The sequence below is a fragment of the Macaca mulatta genome, chromosome 1 (assembly GCF_049350105.2).
Source record: "Macaca mulatta isolate MMU2019108-1 chromosome 1, T2T-MMU8v2.0, whole genome shotgun sequence".
In the NCBI taxonomy this organism is placed as follows: domain Eukaryota; kingdom Metazoa; phylum Chordata; class Mammalia; order Primates; family Cercopithecidae; genus Macaca; species Macaca mulatta.
In genome coordinates this window covers 130,030,688-130,051,312 of record NC_133406.1, presented here as the reverse complement: position 1 = coordinate 130,051,312, position 20,625 = coordinate 130,030,688, and the positions used below count along the sequence as shown (strand labels likewise).

Genomic DNA, 20,625 nt, shown 5'->3' with positions numbered 1-20,625 from the left:
AGGAAAGGTTAGCCATACACGTGTCTCCTCTTTCAAGGAGGACCAGTGCTGGGATGAATGGATTAGGTCATCGTGTTGGACCCACCGTGTTTGACAGGGCTGCCCAGCGTGTAAGCTTTGAGTACCTACTGTATGTAAGTCACTGTGCTGGGGCTGTATGGCATGGAGCTATGAAAAAGAAAAGGTCCCTCCCCTGTAAGGAATCACACTCTGATTTGAGAGGAAGCCATAGACACATGAAAGCAGACCTATGTTATAAGGCCCTGAAGGCCAGGATTGAGAACAAGGGCTTTAGACCCAGGATACATCTCACTGTATGACTTGGACAGATTATTTAACCACACTAAGCCTTGATTTCCCCTTTAGTGAAATGGGAATTTGAGTAATATTGACCTTATAATATTACACTGTATAAGTTTATGTATTTCCATATGCCATAGAAAAGGAAGAATTTGTATTCTAGATGCTCAGAGGAGAGCTGGCCACCGAGAGCTGGAGTGTTCAGGAAGATTTCATAGTGGAGGCCTTACTTCCCGTTTCCATCTCAGCCCCTTCCTGTGGCTTCAGGCTCACCTCCCCATGAGTGCTGTCACCGAGGACACCTCTCAGGCTTCATCTTTTTAACTTTGCTGCAGATTTCAACACTGTGAACTACCTTTCCTTCTTACAATTCTCTTTCTTCTGTGATACATGTCATCTTCTCAGCTCTTGACTCTTCTTCTCTGTCTTCTTTCCTGCCCCTTCCTGCCCCTCCTCCCCCTCAGAAATAAGCACTTCCTGCCAAGCCTCTATCCTCATGACTGTCTTCTGCGTACTTCCTCCAGAGGGTCTCACCTTCCCCCAACCCCTTTATGGTGATGACTTTCAAGTGTGTGTCTCCTGCCCTCTTTCCTGGACTTTCCACCCATATTTCTAACACACCTTATGTATTCTTTCATCAACTATTTATGGACAGTCCACTGTGTGTTAAAGTTGGGCATGGCCTCTGCCCTGTGAAGCTTCCACATCAACCAAGGAGACTGTCCCTAAGCAACCAGTCATGCCATCAATACTTAATTACAATTGTGGCAAGGACTAAAAAGGAGGAGAAAAGTCCAACTGGGAGGTTGACCCAGTTCTTCTGCATGGTCAGAAGAGGATCCAGTTCAAGGTGAACTCTGTTGGATGAGTGGGCAGGCAGTGAGGGAAGAGGACAAGGGGGACTGAGCAGATCCCTGTCAGAGAGGGCTTATGGGCTAAAGTCTGAGTCAGGAAGGAGTGGGAGGGTGGGAAAAGCTGAGAGAAGGGCGGTGTATTAGGGGGCTACAGGAAGGCCATGGGGGGAAGGGTGCGAGATGAGGCTGGAGACAGGGAAGGTCCCTGAAGGACATGCTAAAGATGTGGGTGCAACTTCTGCAAGCTTGAAAAGGGTGCGATTATATTTGTACTTCTAAAAGATCACTCTTGCTGCTATGTGGAGAGAAGGGAGTAAGACTGGAGTTAGTGTCAAGAAGGGACTGTGAGAGTTCAGGTGAGTGATTATTATGGTTTGGAATAGGCGGTTGGGGGCAGGAGCTGGTGGCAGCAGTATTAAAGAGAAACGACCAGATCCCAGAGGTATGTAGCGAGTAAGATCTCCAGGATTTACTGATAGATTTTATGAAGTGGGGAGTCTCAAGGGTGATTATTGGGTTTTGTCTGGCTCAACTATTCACAGAACCATGGAGCACAGGAGGAGGAGTAAGAAGCCAAATGCTGACTGTTCTGCAGGGTAGATCTTTGAATGGTGAGTTCATTTCTTGAACATGTGTAGCTCTGTGGAGCAACTGGAAAGGTGGAGTTGGAGGGTGAGTATGTGGAGCTCAGAAGACTGTCTGGAATGGAGGCAGACATGCAGAAGTCATCAGTGTAGGAGATGGTCTAGGAAGGGTACAGAGTGAGAAGAGGGTTGGGCTGGGAGATATACAATACTTAAAGATCAGCAACGGAGACTGAGGGGTGAGCAGAAGGCTAGGAGGAAAACCTGGGAGTGCAGAGTTCCAGAAAGGGAAGGAAGAGAGTGTCAGAAGGAAGGAGCGGGCATCCATGATAAGCATTACAGAGAGGCCACTAAGATGAGGACTGGAAGATGTCCTGTGGATTTAGTGACACTGGTGACCTTAGTGAGACACTTCTTGGCAGCATGATGGGGCAGAAGTGTGTTAAGGAGTGTGTTGGGGTGAGGAAATGGAGGCAGAGAATGTGGAAGAAATGAGGGATGAGAGCCTAGTGACTTTTTTTTTTTTTGAGACGGACTCGAGTGACATTTTAAAGGAAGACATTTGCATATGCTCATGAGCTGCTAAAAAGGATCCAGGAGAAAGGGAAAGTTGATGAGACAGACAGGAGACACTGGATTAACTAATGGGTGGCTGAGGTTCTCAAGAAGGTGTGGGGCCATAGGACCCAGGGGACAGCTGGGGGCTGGTCTAGAGAGGAGAGACTCTCCCTACTGTATCTGGGGAAGAGGGAGAAGAGGGTATGTGCAGATGGAAACGGTTTAATTCTCATTGGAAAACCGAGGGGTTTCCAAATGAAGTAAGGCAGTTCCTGAGACAGCAGGGAAGTATGCGGCATCGGCCAGGGGGCGGCGGGGGGGAAGTAGGATGAGTATTTGGGGAGAGTTCTGGTTGGAGCGGTCTTGATCAGAGTGGGGAAGTAAGTTGACCAGAGAATCATAGGGAAGTCCTTAGGAAGCATGAGGAGCCCACTTGAAGTTGGTGGCCATGAAGGCAGACGGAGACTGGGCTGTGGTGTGTTTCTGTCTAGAGAACTTGGCACATAGAAACCAGGTATTAAGTTCATTCAAGGTTGGGGTTTCACTGGGTGGATGTGATAAAAGGCAGTGAGACAAGGCATCTTCTGGTTGTCACCTTGATATCCCAAGGACATGCCATTTTCAGTATGTCCCAAATCCGTTATCTCTTTACCTTATTCTCCAAATCTGCTCCTCTTTCTAAATTCCCCATCTTGGTTAATAACAATACAATCATCTAGTAATACCCCTAATAACAGTTATGTATTAAGAACATGGTATCAGATATGATAACAGATATTTTACTATTTTTTTTTTTTTAGAGATGAGCACTTGCTATGTTGCCCACGCTGGTCTCGAATTCCTGGGCTTAAGCAATCCTCCCAACTTGGCCTCCTAAAGTTCTGGGATTGCAGGTGCAAGCCACCATACCTGGCCAATACCAGATATTTTAGAACAATCATCTCATGATCATCATAACAACCTTATGGGGTATGTATCATTCATTTTACAGACACGGAAACAGAAGTTCAGAGAAGTTATGTCACTAACTCAAGGTCTCTAGTAAGTGGCAGTCAGGATGAAAACTCAGATCTATGAGCCTCCAAAGTCTTTCCCCTTTCCCATGGCCACACCACCTGTAAGTTCTCTTGACTTAACACTGCCTGTCTCTGATAGGTTCCTTCCTCCCACCTCCCACACCATGTCAGTTGTCACATTCTATTTGTTCATCTCTGTCCTGTCTCTTGCTACCTCCTGCTATGCCATTCCACCCCATCTGCTTCCCTGGTTGGTTCCACCAGAATATAAACCCTATAAGGGCAGAGATTATTATCTGTCTCATATTTTGCTATCTCCTCAGGGCCCGGAACAGTGTAAAGTAACCATTAGGCTCACTAAATAGTTGTTGAAATAATCTTTCTATCGGGAGATAATTCTCTATGGGTGTCTTGTGTTCCCACAAGTTTTGTGGGCAGGCGCACTGATGGCTTTTTGTTCCCATTATCTTTTGGAGGATGTTTGCATAGCAAACAGCCTCCAACGAGAGCATCTCCCTCTAGCGGAGGGCAGTTCTGTTTGCTGTCTAGTATAATAAAGATATGTCTAGGGCAAATGTCGGCCAAGTTTGCTTGTAGCACATTATAAAAGATTGGGGTTTCCTAAACTTGGAGTTCCTCAGTGTGTGTGGTCCAGTCTCATGTCCCTCCCATGGGACTTCAGAGTTAAGGGAAGGTGATCTGAATGTGAAGTTCTTGCAGCCTGCTGTGCCATGAGTAATTAAAGTCCTTTGTGTCTGGCCCAGAGTTTCCTGTCTTCTGCTGGCATCCATGAAACTGGCAGGCTAACTTAGATTGTAAGTGTAAAATCCCAGACCATTCAGAGTTCTTGACAATGGCCCTTACCACCTTTCACTAAGACAGCTGAGACAACCTCCATCTCCCATTCCTCCCAAACACCTGCCTTGGATGCCAAAGGTCCCCTTAGTGTTCCCTAGAGGAGAGAGAATTCATCCAGACTTCCATAACAGCCACCCAAGGCCCTGGCAGGATGGCTCCTGTTTCCCTCTCTAACCTCACCTCTCATCATCCCCACCCCTGCTCCAGTTTAGGCAACCACTACCCCACCCCACGCATATGTTTCTACTCTCTTGCATCTATGCCCTTGTCATACTGTCCACTCCACAGGGGTCATCCTTCTCCCCTTCTGACTGTCCATCCGTTAGGCCAGGATCTTCCAAGAGGCCTACTCAGAAACCAGTCAGAATTTCCCTGTCACTGTCTCCCCACTTTACTCATCTTGTACGATTCTCCAATCCTTTTGCTTTGTATTGTGAAGACCTGGGTCAACCCACACTGCCTCTCTAGGAGGTTCTATTCCCTCACCTCTGTGATCCTTTCAGCCTCTGCAGCCCCTGGCACACAGTAGGTGCTCAACAGATGAGTGATGTCCTGAAGAGTTGACCTGCACAGGGAACAGCCTTTCGGAATGGTAGGATGGATGGACAGAGGAGTGGAAGGACATCTCAAGGAAAGGGAACAGAAGCAGGGAGGTGGAAATGTCCAGGGCAGGGGAAATGACCACATGAATTGAGATTGAGTTCATGAAGGAAGGCCGAAAGAGGTGAGTCTGAAAAGAACAAAGTGAGGCCCAGGGTCCAGGAGGGCTTTAACCATTGGGACCCCATTCCCATCCCAGGGCAGAAGCCCTGGCGAGGGCTCCAGGGTCTGCATCTCCTGATGAGTGGCCTCAAGAAGCTAAGCCCCCTGGCAACTCCCTCTCCCGCCCCCCGCCCACCCTCTCCGCCTACGTCGGCCATCAGAGCCTCGGTAGCTGCCCGAGAGCCTCGCATTGACGCGGGCCCGCGCGTGAGTCAAGCCTGCGTCACGGCGCCCCGCCGCCAGGGTGGCCTTTCGGAAAGCGAGGGAACAGTGCGCGCAGCGCTCCGCCCAGCTCCGTTCCGCTCCGCAGAGCCGGCGCGGGCAGGGCGCAGAGAGGGCGGCACTCGGCCCCAGTTTTCGCAGCCCCGCGTGCTCTCTGCCGTGGGACCTGGGTCCCCGCGCCGCTCCCCTGAGCCCTGAGCGCGCGGCAGGCGGGTGCCGGGTTGGGACTGGCGGTGAGGCAGGGAGTGAGGAGCGAGCGGAGTCGCGTGCGCCGCCGCGCAGCTCCGTGTCGCCCCAGCCCCAGCCGGGGGCCTGTGGCCCGCGGGAGGAGCTGTGCGTCCGCGACCTGTCGGGGACCGCAGCTGCTCTGTCGGAGTGCACGGGCCGAGTCTGCGCGACTACCCACGCGTGACAGGTGAGTCGCTGGCCGCGCCCCGCCTGGCTTTACCGGGCCGGCCACTGCAACTTTCCCTGTTCTGGCCCCGCCCCAGTCAGGGAGGGCTGAGAACCAAGGTGCGAGGCGGCGCTGCCCGGGTATCCGCCCGACCCTGCGCTGGTCCCGGGCTCCTCTCGCCGCTCCAGCCGCGGTTGCCTGGCGACGGAGCCCCGGGGCCCGCTCTCCTTCGCGCATCGGGGTGCCCGGCGGCGCACGCAGGGGTTGGACACCAGGCTTCAGCTTCTGGTGCTCAGAAGGGCCCAAGAACTCTGGAGGAAATTGGGCTGACCTGCGGAGGCAACCGCCCGCGGAGAACCGGGAGGGGGCCTGCCCAGCCCATCCACGGCTTGAAACTGCGCGCCCTGGGCGCAATTCCATTGGGAGCCTCCTTCGCAGCTGGAGACCATCAGCCCCAGTCGCTCGGCCTCAGGCCTGTGACCTTGACAGTAACATTGGCAAGCGAAGCAGAACTCTCACGTCCGAGACGAATATTTAATTCTCAGTCCTGGGGCTGGTCCTCGCTGGATTCGGAGCTAGCAGAGAGCCCTTCCTCCCTCGTGGGAAGCGCATCTGGGGAACAGAATGGCTGAGACAGGGGACGTGCGTGGGGTGCCCATCTGGAGGGGGCGCCGTCCTGGCCGGGCGAGAGGCCTCTGCTGCATTTGTGCCTGTGTGTGCCGTGTTCTGAAGCGATGCTGAATGCTCGCAGTACTACAGGGAGGGCCGCTCCCCCAGGGGCGCGGCCGCCTTGGAAAGAAGCGTAATGTTTCCTTTTAAAGCCCAGACAGCCCTGTCAGAAATCAAGTTCAGAAATCCCAAGGCCATTCACCTTACAGGACCTAGGCCCTGTCAAGTTGGCTTTAGAAAATATTTTTTGATCCCATTCCTCTCTCCTTTTTTTTTTTTTTTCTTTTCAGAAATACTTTAACAGGCGTTTTGGATTAGGAGATTTCTAACCAGAGCTACCTTTGGGGCAATTCAGCTGTAAACTTGAGGCAGGTGGGGGTGGGTTGGGGAGACAGGGAAGTGGTAATGAGAAAGAAGATTCTTTTCCGGGCATTGTCCTTGTTAGCAGGAACTTCAGGAACAAAGACAATCCTGTAATGGCTCCAAAAAAATTCAACCAAAAGTTTAGTTAGCGCCTGTTAAGGCCTTGCTGGACACGCTCACTTATGTCTGGAGAACAAGGTCAGAGTGTGTTGAGGTTTACAGTGGGGAGTTCTTGTGTCTCGTTCTCTGCTTACGTTATCCCATGGCTCTGTGAGGCAGACCCATCACCTGGGCAGGAAGAGCTTTGAGGTCACACCTGATTGTCCTTAGCCATGGCCCATCCACGGGGACCATCAGAGGCTTTAGCTCCACTGCCGGATTTTTCTCTAATGGAACATCTGTGGCTAAGTAGGTGGTTGAGTTTCAGCGAATCCCTGCAGCTCAGCCTGGAGGGTGACTCAGTGCAGGAGGCAAATCATGCCCACCAGCTCTGATTGGAGTGAGTTTGTTTGGCCTGAGTCACACACAGAGTCGTGTGTCAGCTGTTTGTTAGTTGAATGGAGTTCTTTAGCAGGACTCGTGAGCAGGAATGACCTGAGCCCAAGTGTTTTGGGCAGAGGTGGGCAAGTCCTCTGAGAGAGCTAAGCACAGCTCTGGCTGCTGAGCAAGGGTCCTGGAGCTCTGACTCCATGGGAAGGTGAGCAGGGCCAGGCTGGTCTGGGCAGGGAGATGGCGAGAGGTGAAGGGAAAGGTGAGGAAAGGCTCTGTGATTGTGGTCAAAACTGGGCCCAGTGTTCTGCCATGTGCCAGTGGGGTGACCTTGGGCAAGTCACTTCACCTCGGGAGTCTCAGTTTCCTCAGTTGTAAAACAGGGATGCCTGTGATATTATTTCTGCCGGCTTATTTTGAGCCAGGTGCTAGACACAGCAGGTGCTCATTAGATGTTACTTCCCCATCCCTTCCCTTACGGGCGTTAACCAGAGGCAGTTCTTTCTCTCATTGCCCCTGCTCCATCATGAAAGGGGATGTGGGGAGACATGAAGGTTCCGTGCTTCCCATGTGATTAAGAAGGACCCATAACTCAGCTTCACATAGACCTGTTTCCAACCCTCAAGTCTCCCCATGAGACCCTAAATTGGGAAGCCTGATTAAGAGCAGGATTAGTGTTGGGGTAGGGGTGGGGTTCAGCTGTGCTGGGTCTGCTGGCTGCTCTTGGCCACCTGCAACAGCTCTCGGGTGACTCCAGCACAGACCTTGACTCCTTGGGGTTGTTTCTGACTGTGGCCTGGTCCCAAGCTGCTGCACCTGCTGGGTGGACTTCAGGGGTCATTTCTCTTTGTTCAGGTCTTGCCATCCTCCTCCCCACCCATTATATCCATAAAGAATTGAAAGTTACAAGAGAACTGTTCAGGAGAACTGAGGCTGGCCTCTCCTGGAGAGGAAAGTGAGGTATGTGACTCCTGTTTTCCTGAAGGACCCTGAGTCCCTAGTTTTCTCTGTCTGTAAAATGTCCAGATTTGGTGCTGAGCTAAGATGTGTGTGCCTTAAGAGTGAAGGAAAAAAGGGGATCCCCACTGCAGCAAGAAAGAAGCCATGCTGGGTCAGGGGACTCCAATCTGCTACTGGCAGTGTGTGTGTGTGTGCGCGCGCGTGTGCACGCGCGCACTCGCGTGCACGTGCATTGCATTCACCATTCATTCTGGAGCCAATGCCCTCCCCATTGGATCCAGGAGCAAATTCCAAGGATGACGGAAACAGAGATGAGAAGATTCCAGAGAAGCAGGTTCCTTCTGCCTGTATACCCTCCCTTCCTTTATACTCCTTTTCTGTCCAGGTTTGCTGCAGCAGGACAATTCATCATTAATCCCTTTAAAGCTGCTAAGATAAGCAGCAGAATAGTTTGAAGGGAAGATGGATTTAAGCTTTTTTGCTAGAACTAGCTCTGAGTTATCACTCGCTCCCAGGCTGAGCTACAAGAAGTCCTCACAGCCAAACATCTGGAGCACCAGGATGGGGGAAAAAACCTGTCACCTCAGCCCCCGTGTTTCCCTTCCCTGGCTGATGTTGCTGGCTGCCAGAGGTCAGAAGCACAGTGCCATAGGTAGAACTGATTGCTAGAGCACTATCCCAAACTCAAGTGGGGCAGTGATCTGTGAGGAAATGCCTACTTTGCATGCTTTTAGGAGGGGCGAGTGCAATTCTGGATTCCAGTAGCTCACACTGTGCTTGGCACAAATTGATAATATCCAGTTGCTTATTGAGGCTTCTGTGCTGCGCTAAGTACTTTATTCCCAGACCATCTCATTTAATCTTCACTACAATCCCAGGAGACAGATATTGCTATCTCCAGTAAAATTTAAATTTAAGATTGTAAAATTTAAGGTTCAGAGAGGTTAAATGATTTGTTCAAGGTCACACAGGTAATGAGTGGCGACCAGAGAATTGGAACTCTATCAGTCCAAACTTCATGTTCCTAATCTCTATGTGATACTTTTCCACAATACATTCTTAATAAACGCTGACAACCTAGGCATTTACCCAAACAAGATTGTCTAGAGCTGTGGGTCCAGTTTTTTTTTTAAGTTAATGCCCCGGGAAAAGGGGAAATGGGCCTGTACTAATTGGAAATTGGTGGAAAACTAACATAACCAAATGTCCAAGGTTTGGGGAATATGGTACTTGGCTCCAGGTGGGTTGAAATCCAGAAAAAGATCCCAGGCTCCATCTTGGTGCTTTCTTGTCCTTTCCCTGTCCTTCTCTTCCTGACCTCTGCTGCCCTTGACTTCATTCCCTTAACATTTGTCCAAGCTAGGGGTTCGTGTGTAGACCAGTGAGAGGAGTCAGAGCCGCGTGGATGTTGCCCTGAGAATTTCTGCATATGCAGAATCAAGGACGGCCACTTGCTGATGGGAGCTTGGCGGGTCAGGTGTCTGCTGGAGAGTATGTGCCAGGGATTTGTAGCCGTTTCTGGTGAGGCCCCAGACCCCAGAGAAAAACTGCGAACACTTCAAGGTTATTTACAGCAGCTGCTGGCAGGGCTGCTTGGGGAGATGCCACTTGCTTCTTCCTGGTCTTGTCCCATGGAGAGCCCACTTTCTCCTCACTCCAAAACTCTGCCACGCGTGTCCGTGGCCGTTCTGGGAAACATGGCACCTGATTCCTCCAGCTTCTCTGTCTCTTCTCTTTCTCTTAAAAATCGCCATCCCCAGAACAGGTCCATGCTGTCCTAGCCTGCCCATCATCTCCAAACCACCTGAGATCTCAGTGGGGAAGTTCCTGAAGGTGGATAACTGAATGTAAGTATTAATGTTCCTCACTGGCAGTGGACGAAGAGGACTTCCCAGAAACCCTTGCTTCATAGGCAGCCATTTTGTGGAGATAAGTCCGTTGATAATTCTCATTCTCTTCCTCCTCCTCCCATGAGTGATTCTTAAAACATTGCTCATTTATGGGCAAATCCAGTTTTTTTTTTTTAATATGTAGTTAAACATTCAATATGTACAGAAAATTAACATGTGAGAACATAAGTTCAGATGCAATATGAATTACTGTATGCACTTAGTCTCATGTTCAGAACCAGGTGTGTTTTGTTAGAGAATAATTCTGGGTCAGGTGAGTCCTAGGCTTCCTGAGTCCCCAACTAGGGAGTTGAGGCACAAAGCCCTGTCCATTCTGTGTCCTCTTGTGGAGTGGGAGTGAGGCACATATAGAGTCAGGGGAGTGAGTACACCAGCTCACAGCTCATTAGCTGCAGTTGTCCCACTGAGCTGCCACTCTGCCTTCCCGAGCCTACCTAGCAGTTTATTTGAAGATAACAAGTTGCTTGTCACTGTATGCCATTGTTTCTAATTACTGGTTTAATTAGAATTTCTGCTGAATTCTGTGTACCACTAATTTACCACCTTCTATTTTGCTTACAAATGGAATTCACTGGTCCACACCCCAAAATTCTGCCAGTTACATTTTTCTTTAATTACAAGATTCCTGGGTTCCTGAGGCTTTGAATCCCACACCAGCTCTAAATGGGGCAGAAGCAATGTTTGCTAAAACTACCTTGCAAGAGGAATGAATAGTCACTCCATAGGGTGGTTAAAGAATGTACTGCCAAGTGAGTATTCATTGAGGACATGGGTCTCCCTTACTTTGCCCAGATCTAAAGGAAGAAGAGCAGATGTTCTGTACTGCGTGTGCAACCTGGGGCTGGCGCTCAGAATGACCGGGTGGGCGCTGTCCATGGTCCTGCCACACTACGGGGGCCATCTGCCTGCTAGTAATTTGGGACTCCAAAGAACAGCTGGAAGGAATCTCCTTGACCAGTTCCCCAAATTGCTTTATATTGTGAGTTTTGGAAGAGAACTCAGTCAAGTGAGGAAGATCCTGATCTCTAGGAGAAATGGTAGTAGATGGGTTCAGTCCACGGTTGACTTCCTGAACGTATCATTTTGCAAGGCTGCGTGGAGCACTGCAGAACTTCCCAACCAGTGCTACAGATGGGTAACATGTGGCTCAGAAATAATGATGCCCTCATTCCTTGGAGTAGCCTGGGATGGCTTACCATGGTGGCGTCCCCTCTATGTACCCCAGTGTGCCATGCTAATGTTATTTTCTGTGTCATGACATGCAAAAGATCGGAACGTACCAGTATGTCAGAAAGAAAATAGCTACAGTTTGGTAGATGACGGTCTGAATCCCTGCTCTTCCATTGTATGGCTGGGTAATCTTGTACATGATAGAGGCTTCTTTGTCTTGAAGATAAGAATTGTATTTTATCTCAAGTTGTTGTGAGGATAAATAACATATGTAAGCACAGTGGGTCACCTGTGGCTTGTCCCAGTAGGATGCTTTTCTGCCCAACACTCTACAGAGCTTCACTGAAGGCTGGTGAGGAAAGAGACATAAACCCTTCTCATTTTCAGGAAAGAGATATCATGTTGGGACTGTAATTAAGGGTTTCTGATCACTATTCCTTCAAGAGCTCTTCAGCAGTCCGTTTGGTAACTCAGGTAATTGGACACCCTTGGTTCACTCTGTCTCTTTTTGAGACAACAGAAAATAGTGGTTTTAAGACAATCCAGGTCAGATGATTTTTGGCAGATGCCGTGAGGAGTCATCTGTCCCCATGGTGGTCCCCCCATGAATGAGGAAAGAAGGGAATGAGGCTTTCATTAGTTGTTCCTGGACTTTTATATGCATATCTGGTCTTTAAAATTTTTCTTTTTCCAAACTGGTATACTCTCATGGGTCCTTTATCTGTCTGAGACCTGGTGTGCCCCTCAGCACCTCAGGTCCTCAGTTTCCCTTTCTCTTCAAAACTCAAGTCTCATCTACAGCCTGATCCACATCACCAATATTGCTTACCTACCCTCCCTGTTTCTTCACTTGTCCTACCAGCAGCCATTGATCCCTATAAAAATAGTCAGGTCAGGCGAGGCGTGTTGGTTCATACCTGTAATCACAGCACTTTGGGAGGCTGAGGCGGGTAAATCATGAGGTCAGGAGATCCAGACCATCATTGCCAACATGATGAAACCCCATCTCTATTAAAAATACAAAAATTAGCCAGGTGTGGTGGCCTGCGTCTGTAATCCCAGCTATTCAGGAGGCTGAGGCAGGAGAATTGCTTGAACCTGGGAGGCGGAGGTTGCAGTGAGCCGAGATTGTGCCACTGCACTTTAGCCTGGGCAACAGAGCAAGGCTCCATCTCAAAAAAAATAAATAAATAAAAATAAAAATAGTCAAGTCACGTTACTCCCCTGCTTGAAAACCTCCAATAGCTTCCTATTAACCTTGAAAGAAAACCCTAACTCCTTTCCATGCTCCATGAGTCCTGCCTGCTCTGAACACTCACTGTCTTCCTAGCCCAGCACCTCCCACTCTTCTGTTTTTCAGGGTACTCTAGGCACATGGCCGTCTGTCTGTTCCTTGTACTCACCAGGCATTCAGGTCCTGCCTCAGGGCATTTGCACTTTCTGTTCCCTCTGCTCTGAATGCTTTCCCAGGACATCCACATGGCCCACTCTCTCACTCTGTTCAAGTCTTTATGTCACCTTATCGGAGCATGCTTCCTTCACCCCATCTCTGTTGCAGCATCCCTGCTGTGCTCCACCCCCTCATACTCTATACTGTATATGCTTATTTGATATACTTATATATACTATCAGATATAGTGTATGTTTGTATGTATAAATTATATATTTGTCTGATTTCTATTTGTCCTTCTGCACTAGAATATAAATCCCATGGGGCAGGGACATTATTTGCTCTGTTCTCTGTTGCACTAGAACAGGGCCTAGCACGTAATGTTCAGCAAATATTTGTTGAAAGAAGTAAAGGAAAAGAAGGAAGGAAAGAGATTTAAAAAACAGCAAGAAGAATATTTTAAAATCTCATATTTTAGCAGTACCTCTAGTTTATAGGAGTCGCTGGGCTCTATTCTCCTTCCAGGCCAAAAGGGGAGTAGAAGTCAGAGAACTGAGCCTCAGCATCCCCTGTCAGCCCACTGTGTCCTTGGGCTCACACGTGCATGTCCCACCCAGCTCCAGGGCATTGTGGAATGTGGGTGAGTATGCCTTGATTCCTGGCTAAGCCCATTTCCCACATGTTCTCACATGAAGGTGGTAGTTGGCACTGGTTGATGGCATGCCCAGAGGGCCTGGCCTGAGTTGAGCACAACTCTTGTGTTACCTCATTTTATACTCATGACAAGCCCACAAGGTGTAGCATCCTTCATTCCTATCTCTTCGGGTCCAGAAGGTAAAGCCAAGAGGGGTTATGTGTTTTCCCAAAGACTAACATCTCATAAATGGCAGAGCAGGACTTTAGGTTTTCCTGGCTCTGAAACCCATGATAGCATTGAGGTTGAGAGTCAGGCTCCAGGGTCAGTCTGTCAGTGCAGATCCAGGGGCTTTGGATGACTTGCCTTATTTCATCAATTCCAAAATGTGTATTTTTGCACATTACCACATCTTAAAATCAGGACATGACATGCAATCAATAGCTGTTTCAACATGGCTGTGGGTCTATGACAGCTCACCCTAGTTGGGTAGAAACCTTCGATGGATCCTTTCTGGTAAGTTCAAGAAAGTGCTAGCATCACAGGATCCTAGATTCAATGAAATATAGGTAATTATCCCTCTGAGCTTCCATGTCTTCATTCGTAAAATGGGAATAACAGTGGTATCTACCTGTTATAATTACTGGCAGGATTAAAGGAGCTAATATCTGTTTGGTGCTCAGCATGGTGGTTGCCACAGAGATGGGACTCAAGAATTATGGCCTATGTGCTGTGTTATCATTGTTATCCCACGCTGCCTTCAGAAGTTCCCCCAGTGGATCCCTCAGCACCTGAATTCCAGTAAAGAGAGAATGCATGGATTGCCGGGGGGTGGGTCCTGGGGCTGCCCTTGTTTACATGCACACAGAGCATGCGTTCTCCCACGTGAGATGGTAAAATGGAACCACAAGATCTGTTTGCACTGGCCACACCCACATTTTTCAGTGCCAGTTCCTCCCCCTCTGGACCATCTGCCCCCTTTCCTGCTTCCCTTCCTTCTTGACTAAGAAAACAAGATATCGACTGAAGAGAACAGACTCGGCAAATGCAACAGGAAGGTAAGAAAGGGCTGCATAAGGTGCCACTGGCTCCTTGGCTAGATTTCTTGTTTGGAATGGTACCACAAGTCCCAAGCCATGCTGTGCCCACCCAAAGATGATTTCCCTGAGGTGAGGATGGATTCTGTCTACAAAGTAGGGAAGGTACAGCACAAATACTGGCTCTTTTGAAAGTGGCAAAAAGTCACAAAGGGATGGCCAGGTTTCTTAGTGTATCCTGGCTTTCAAACTGTCACTTGGGGCATCCTTGGGGCATGATATGGTCTTGGCATCAGAATATCGCATCAGGAAATGGAAAAAACTGGGAGCTGGAAAAACACGTCAGACTCCAGAAACTTTGGGGAGTTCAAAAATGGATCAATTCATTTATGCACTCATTCAATTCAATAATGTCATATTTATCATGCTCATATTATAATAAGATACCAGAATTTGGCCTTGCAGAAGCAAAGATGGTGTCAATTGAGGTATGAGATGGAAAACACAAACCCAACAAATCTGTGAAATGGAGTAAAAAAAATCACCACTCTGTTCATTTGACTATTCAATGAGCTTTTGTTTCTCTTTCTCCTTCCATCCATGTGGTAACCAGATGCAGCTGGTAGGTAAGCAGGCAAGCACAGCTCCTTATTTTACAGATGGCTTCCAAGTCTTGGGGCTCTCCCCATGTGTGCTACAGGGATGCACTGGATTAGAGTCCCCCTGACTGGGACATGCAGACTTCCGGTAGGTTCAAATGTCTCTCTAGTCACTGCTGTTAGTGTTTTACCCTACCTCTTTGTTTCAAAGGTGAGGCAGTAGTAAGATTTCTACATGAGAAGCAGGTTGTTCTCAGAGGATTGGAAGGCAGGGACGCTGGAACACCTGTAAATACCATGTTGTGCCCACAGATAATCTGTGTGTGTGAGGCACTGGGTGGGTAGGAGCAGTGAAGGGTGGGCACCAAGCTGAATGCACCTTCGATTCTGCCTCGAGGAGCTTGCTGTTTAGAAAAGGGATCAGGCATAACGACAACTGGTTGTACCAGACAGCCAAATAGTAAAATAGTGTAAAAGAGTGTTACGAGGAGTGTGCTGAGAAGGGCAGAGCGTTAATGCTCACTCACAGACTCGCAGGAGCTGTCATAGAGGCGAGGGGACCTAGAAGGCTTCAGCTGTCAGGGGATGGGAAGTGGTTAGTCTAGAGTGAGTGGTGAGTGGGCTGGGAGGAAGTGGAAGCTGAGGCCCAGGAGATAGAGCGGGCCCAAATGCCTTGGAAAGGGCCTTGGGCTCCCTTCAGTAGGCAGTGGGAGTGGGGCAGCGTGGCATTTCCAGAAGATGCCACCAAAGGCAATGTGTAGGATGCTGGTGGGGAAAGTGAGCTGGGAGCCTGCTGCAGGCATCTAGCCAGGGAGCAGGCTTGAACTAGAGCAGGGGGTGGGAAGAGGACAGAGCTGAGCACACTGACAGGACTTGTGACCTGGGTGGGGGTGGAGGAAAGAGAAGTCAAGAAGGGTGTGGGGTCCCTGCCTGTGTCCTGGGCCAGAACATCCAGGGGCAGAAGCCTCCAAGTCAAGGCCAGGCTCTGTCAGGAGCAGTTTGCCCCAGGTGACTGTCAGAAGTTTTAATAAAACAATTAAAAATAATTTGTGTCTCTGATAACAGTCCAGCCTGTTTTGGGCTCAGTAAAAGCTCAGAGGCTCTGAGGTAATTAGGAGAACAGTTTGGGCCACAACTGCCTGTCATGAAGAAACCAGGAAGCTGCCAAGCATTCTCTGACATGGCTCCTACTCACTGCCGATTCTACCTGAGTTAGATGTTGGCTTTGAGGTCCTGAGCAGGGACCACTTCCACTGCTCTCCTCTTCTTGGGGGCTCTTCAGGGTGCCTGTTGGATCACCCTGAAGAGGTGCTTTTTAAGGATGTGCTTGGCCACAGCCACTCTTTCCAGAGCCACAAGACCCAAGGGTAGCAAGGTCAGGAGCATGGGCAGGGGCTGGGCAGGGTGGGCCTGTGGTGTCTGTGGTCGTTGTAGTTAGGTGACTGCCTGCTTCCCCAAAATGGTGGCTCCCCCACTCACCTCCCCTGGGGTGTCTAACTCAGAAAGTAAATGATTCTCTTTGTCCTTTGAGTTACCTGAACCTCCCTAGCAAGAAACACCCCAGGCCCAGGAGGCGGGTGCTCAGGGAGCTGCCTCCATCATTACAGAAGGGCCCCGCTTCCCTTCTCCTCCGTGGCTGCTGTCGGCTCCAGGCTTTGTCCTGGTGCCAGCGTGAGAGCAGCCATCCCCCACCACCTTGAGCTAATTGCCGGATGCTGTGCTTGAAAAATTTTCATGGAGACCTCACCCCTCTGGCAGGAGATATTTTTACCTGTCTGCCTCCCAGTCACACTATTTTTTCTCCTTTCAAGAAGATTCGCAGTTCACTTGCTCCGACCTGTTTCTCTCGCAGGAGCTATTCTGAGCTGCAAGCCACCTCTGTTGCTAAGTGACAAGCTGGCACCGAGGGCTTGCTCGGCACTCGCGCCCCTCTGCGCTGTGCTTTCAGGGATGGAGGCACTCCTTTCAGAGAGTACCTTGCAGCTTCATCATCCAACGTGTTGCTCATGAAAGTCACTTCACAACCCACCCCAGCTACTACGGGGGGATAATTAGAATACAGCTGGGCTGTCTGTCACCACATCTCTACCGTGCTCCAGTGGGCTCTCAGCTGATGGAGGGCGGCAGGGCAGATAGAACTTACCTTTCGCATCCACTGTTACAGGTGCCTGGGGCAGGTGGCTCCTTGCTCACACCCACAAGCAGGAGGGACTCTCAGTGGATATATGCTAGAGCTGAAAGGGGTCTTGGAGGCCATCCGTGCCAACCCATTTTACACACAGGAAAACTGAGGTCTGGGGAAGTTAGGGCAATGGTAACAGTTTGCACAGTAGGTTGGTCAAGCCCAGTACCTAGCTGGCCTGCTGATGTCTGGATCGTGGCTGGTTCCATGAGATGCATGGATATGGAAAGAGAGGAATCACCCCTCTCAGGGTCCTTCTCTGATCCTGATGCTCCTCACAGACAAGGCTTTGGGGTCATTGGCTGGGTACACTTAGGATTTCCAGGCCCTGCCTGCTGTAAAAGCTGACCTTTCACCGGCACATGGCTTCAGGGAACTGGGGGTGGGGCAGGGAGGGTTGTTCTAAGTCACAGCCTCCACTGGGGTATGAATTGAATGAGAGCTGAAGAAACGGTACCATTTGTGAGCGCCTCTTGGGTGCTGCAGGGTTCTAAGACCAGTACAACGTATCCTCCTCACAGTACGGTGAGGTAGGCACCACTGGCACCCTCCCTTGACATGAGGAAACTGCAGCTCAGGGAGGCTAGAAAAGTTGCCCAGGCCAGGTGGCTGGCACGCAGTGAGCCAGGGTTGGAACCCAGGTCATCTTACTCCCGAGCAGGATCACCAACCCAGGTTGTAAAAAATAAAAAATGGTTTTAAGTGGTCTCAAGCTATTCCAAACATGAGGTACATTTTAATAACAATAATGCTTAACTTTTATTACAGGCCTTGTTTTTATTAATAATAATATTGCTGGTCTTTCGGATCCAAGCTGGGAGCCGTGGGACCTTTGTCTGGCTTTCTTTGACACTGGGGTATGGTGTGTGGTAGGACTTTCTAGGGGCTGCCCTAGGTGGACACCAGTTCTGGAGAAGAAAGTGGGCATCACTGAGGTGGTGCAGGATGCTTCTCTCCACCCGCCTCCGCCCCCACGGTCAGCTCTCTTTGGCCTTTCTTGAGAAGAAATGGGATTGACGGGATCAAATATCAATATGGGGACTTACATATTTTTTAAATTTATAAAGGTAAACAATGCAAGACTTCCAGGCAGTGGCTGCTACCATTTGGGTCCTTTCTGTGTGCCAAGCTCTGTGCCAGGCACTCTGTGTGTGGCCGCTCCTTGGACCCTCACAGCAGCCCTCCCTGGGAGATGAGAGGCGTCATTAAATGCAACCTTTTCACCCATGAGGAGACGGATGCTCACATAATTAAAGTGCCGTGTCCAAGAGCACACAGCTAGTGTGTGGCCAAGGCCTCAGGGCTGCCCACCTCCTTCAGAGAGCCAGCCCTAGTCCTCACACACAGCACGGCCATGCTCCTCCCTCCCCAGCGCATTTCTCCCCGTCTCTGCCTCTCATTCTGCCCCGCGGCTCTGGCCACCTTGCTGTTCCTGGAATTCCCAGGCCTGCTTCCTTTTTGGGAGCTTTGTGTCTGCTGTTCGCTCTGCCAATGCTCTTTCCTGTTATTCATGCCTCTGCTCAAATGTCACCTCCTCGGAGATGCCCTTCCTGACTGCCCCCCCAATCCCCGCATGCAGCATAAAAGAGCTGCCTGCCAGCTTGCTGCACCCCTCCGGTGTGATTTTCTTTACAGCGTATATCACCCCTGGCCATTATGTTACACATCGATTTCTTTAATATTTGGCCCTTCCACATGAAATGCAAACTCCACAAGAGGAGACACTTTGCCTGTTTTGTTTGCTGCTGTATCCCTCACCTAGAACAGAGGCTGGCATATAGGAGGCACTCAGGAAATGTATGTCAGGTGAGTGAGTGAGTGAATGAACTCTCAACTCCAGGCCTGTCCGGCTTCACAGCCCATGCCTCACACTCCCACACCCAGTGGTCTTCTTCCTGTGTCCCCCACCCCTACTGAGTCTGACTGTGTCCCAGACAAGGCTCTGATCAGGGTGTTAGGAGAACCTGAGTAGCTTCGGGCAATTCAGTTCCTCTCTCTGGGCCTCAGTTTCCTCAGAGATAAAATGGGAACATTGAGCTGGACAATTGCTAGGTCCCTTAAGCTTTAATTTCTGAGTCTGACCCTGCTGTCACCTGGGCATATTCACTGGACACAGAGGGTTCCAGTCATGACTGCAGCCCAGCCCAGTGCCTCAGCCTGGAGGTTTGTACAAGCCCTTTGCATCCTGCAGACCTAATGGCACAGGAGTCCTTGGGCCCCCATCCCTCAGTGTGGGATGCGCATGGCATCAGTGACATCTTGGGAAAAAGGAGGAAGTGCTCTGTGGTTGCCGGATGCTGCTGTAGGTATCCTTCTCTGGTTTACCAGAATGTCCTTGAGTCCTCCTTGTTTAAAATGATGCTTTTTTTTCCTCCCAGCCCTTTCTCATCTTGGTGACCGAAGCTGCCATTCACTAGGCTATTTATGGAGAAACATGTGCTCCGATTGGTCAGCAGCAAGATAAATTCTGCAGACTTGCAGGAAACCCCCTTGGTTTTCTCTAGTTGTGGCTTGATGATCAGTAAATCATACCTAATGCACTGCAGATTGCTCTGCTCAAACTCTGCTGCAGGCAGAGCGGCCGAAGACAGGCTCTGAGCCAAGGAACCCTAGTGATTTGTAGGCTCCAGAGGGACCCCCACCCTCTTCCCAGATGTCATCTTTAGTAACAGCTCTGGATGTAAGCTGTAGGGGAGGGGGGGAGATGCCTTGACAAGCAGCCATTTCTCTGTACGCCCTGCAGACGGGGGACCTGCTGAGTGAGGAGAGGAGCCCATGCTGGCAGCCCAGGCAAGGACACAGGCCTCTCCATTGCGTAACTCCTAGGGCCGCACTTCACTTGTGTAGCACAAGCAACACGGCAGCCCTGGGGGGCGGGGCTGAGGGCTGAAAGTTCTACAGATGCACAAGTGCCACCCATGGGGCACCCTTCAGGACACAATGGAGTGTTCAACTTACCCGCTGTGAAGTGAGTCCCAGAAGAGAGCTTCTTATAGGGAATTCTGTGGTCCTCTAACCAGGCTGGCCCTGTCATCGATACTCCAAAGCCGAACCCTGTCTATTCTTGAGGTGTGAGGGGGCAGTCACTAAAGACTCACTGTCCCCTTGGAAGAGGAGGGTAGCAGGTGTCACCTGCTAATGTGGTCCAAGACCTGGCCGAGGGAGGGCTAGCCAACCCCATAAACCTCCCAGCTTCATTACATGTGTAACAGGGCCTGGCTGGCAGGTCTCCTTGACAGTCAGGCCTTGGCTGTGGTCAGCCAGGAGGTCTGGGTTGAGGCTGGCAGGAAGGACAGGCCTGGCCCTTGTACTGCACAGCAACCTTGCCTGTGCCATTCAGGTGGCACGCACCTACGAGGAGAACAAACAGGGAGCCCAGCTTCCAGAGACAGCTCTTTCCCTTAATAAAGTAATTACAGAGCTGGGTAAGTTACATCCCTAGAAAGATGCAGGGCAACCGCAGGCTGGGGTGTGTATGTTTAATTTTAAATCCTCCAACCTTCCCTTAATGAGGGGGTGCTTTGAAATGTAACAGAATGGTGGAATTCTTCAAAGGCTTCATTTTCGTGGTGCTTTATTTCTTTAAGGGAAAGCATGAAAGACAAATGAGGACTGGCAGGAGCAGGGGAGGGTTTTGCCTCCCCCGCCCGTGTTGTGCAGACATTATCTGCTGT

The 20,625-nt window shown here is 50.0% G+C and overlaps 1 protein-coding gene across 1 annotated transcript in view; it reads left to right on the top strand.

Annotated features, from left to right (window-relative positions):
• The first annotated feature begins 5,201 nt into the window (after nt 1-5,201).
• Nucleotides 5,202-20,625, top strand: part of SLC6A17 (solute carrier family 6 member 17) — a 51,460-nt gene continuing 36,036 nt past the window's right edge. Inside the window, exon 1 of the mRNA XM_001099500.5 lies at nt 5,202-5,569. The gene's annotated coding sequence lies outside the window, so the exon portion shown is untranslated. The remainder of the gene's footprint in view (nt 5,570-20,625) is intronic.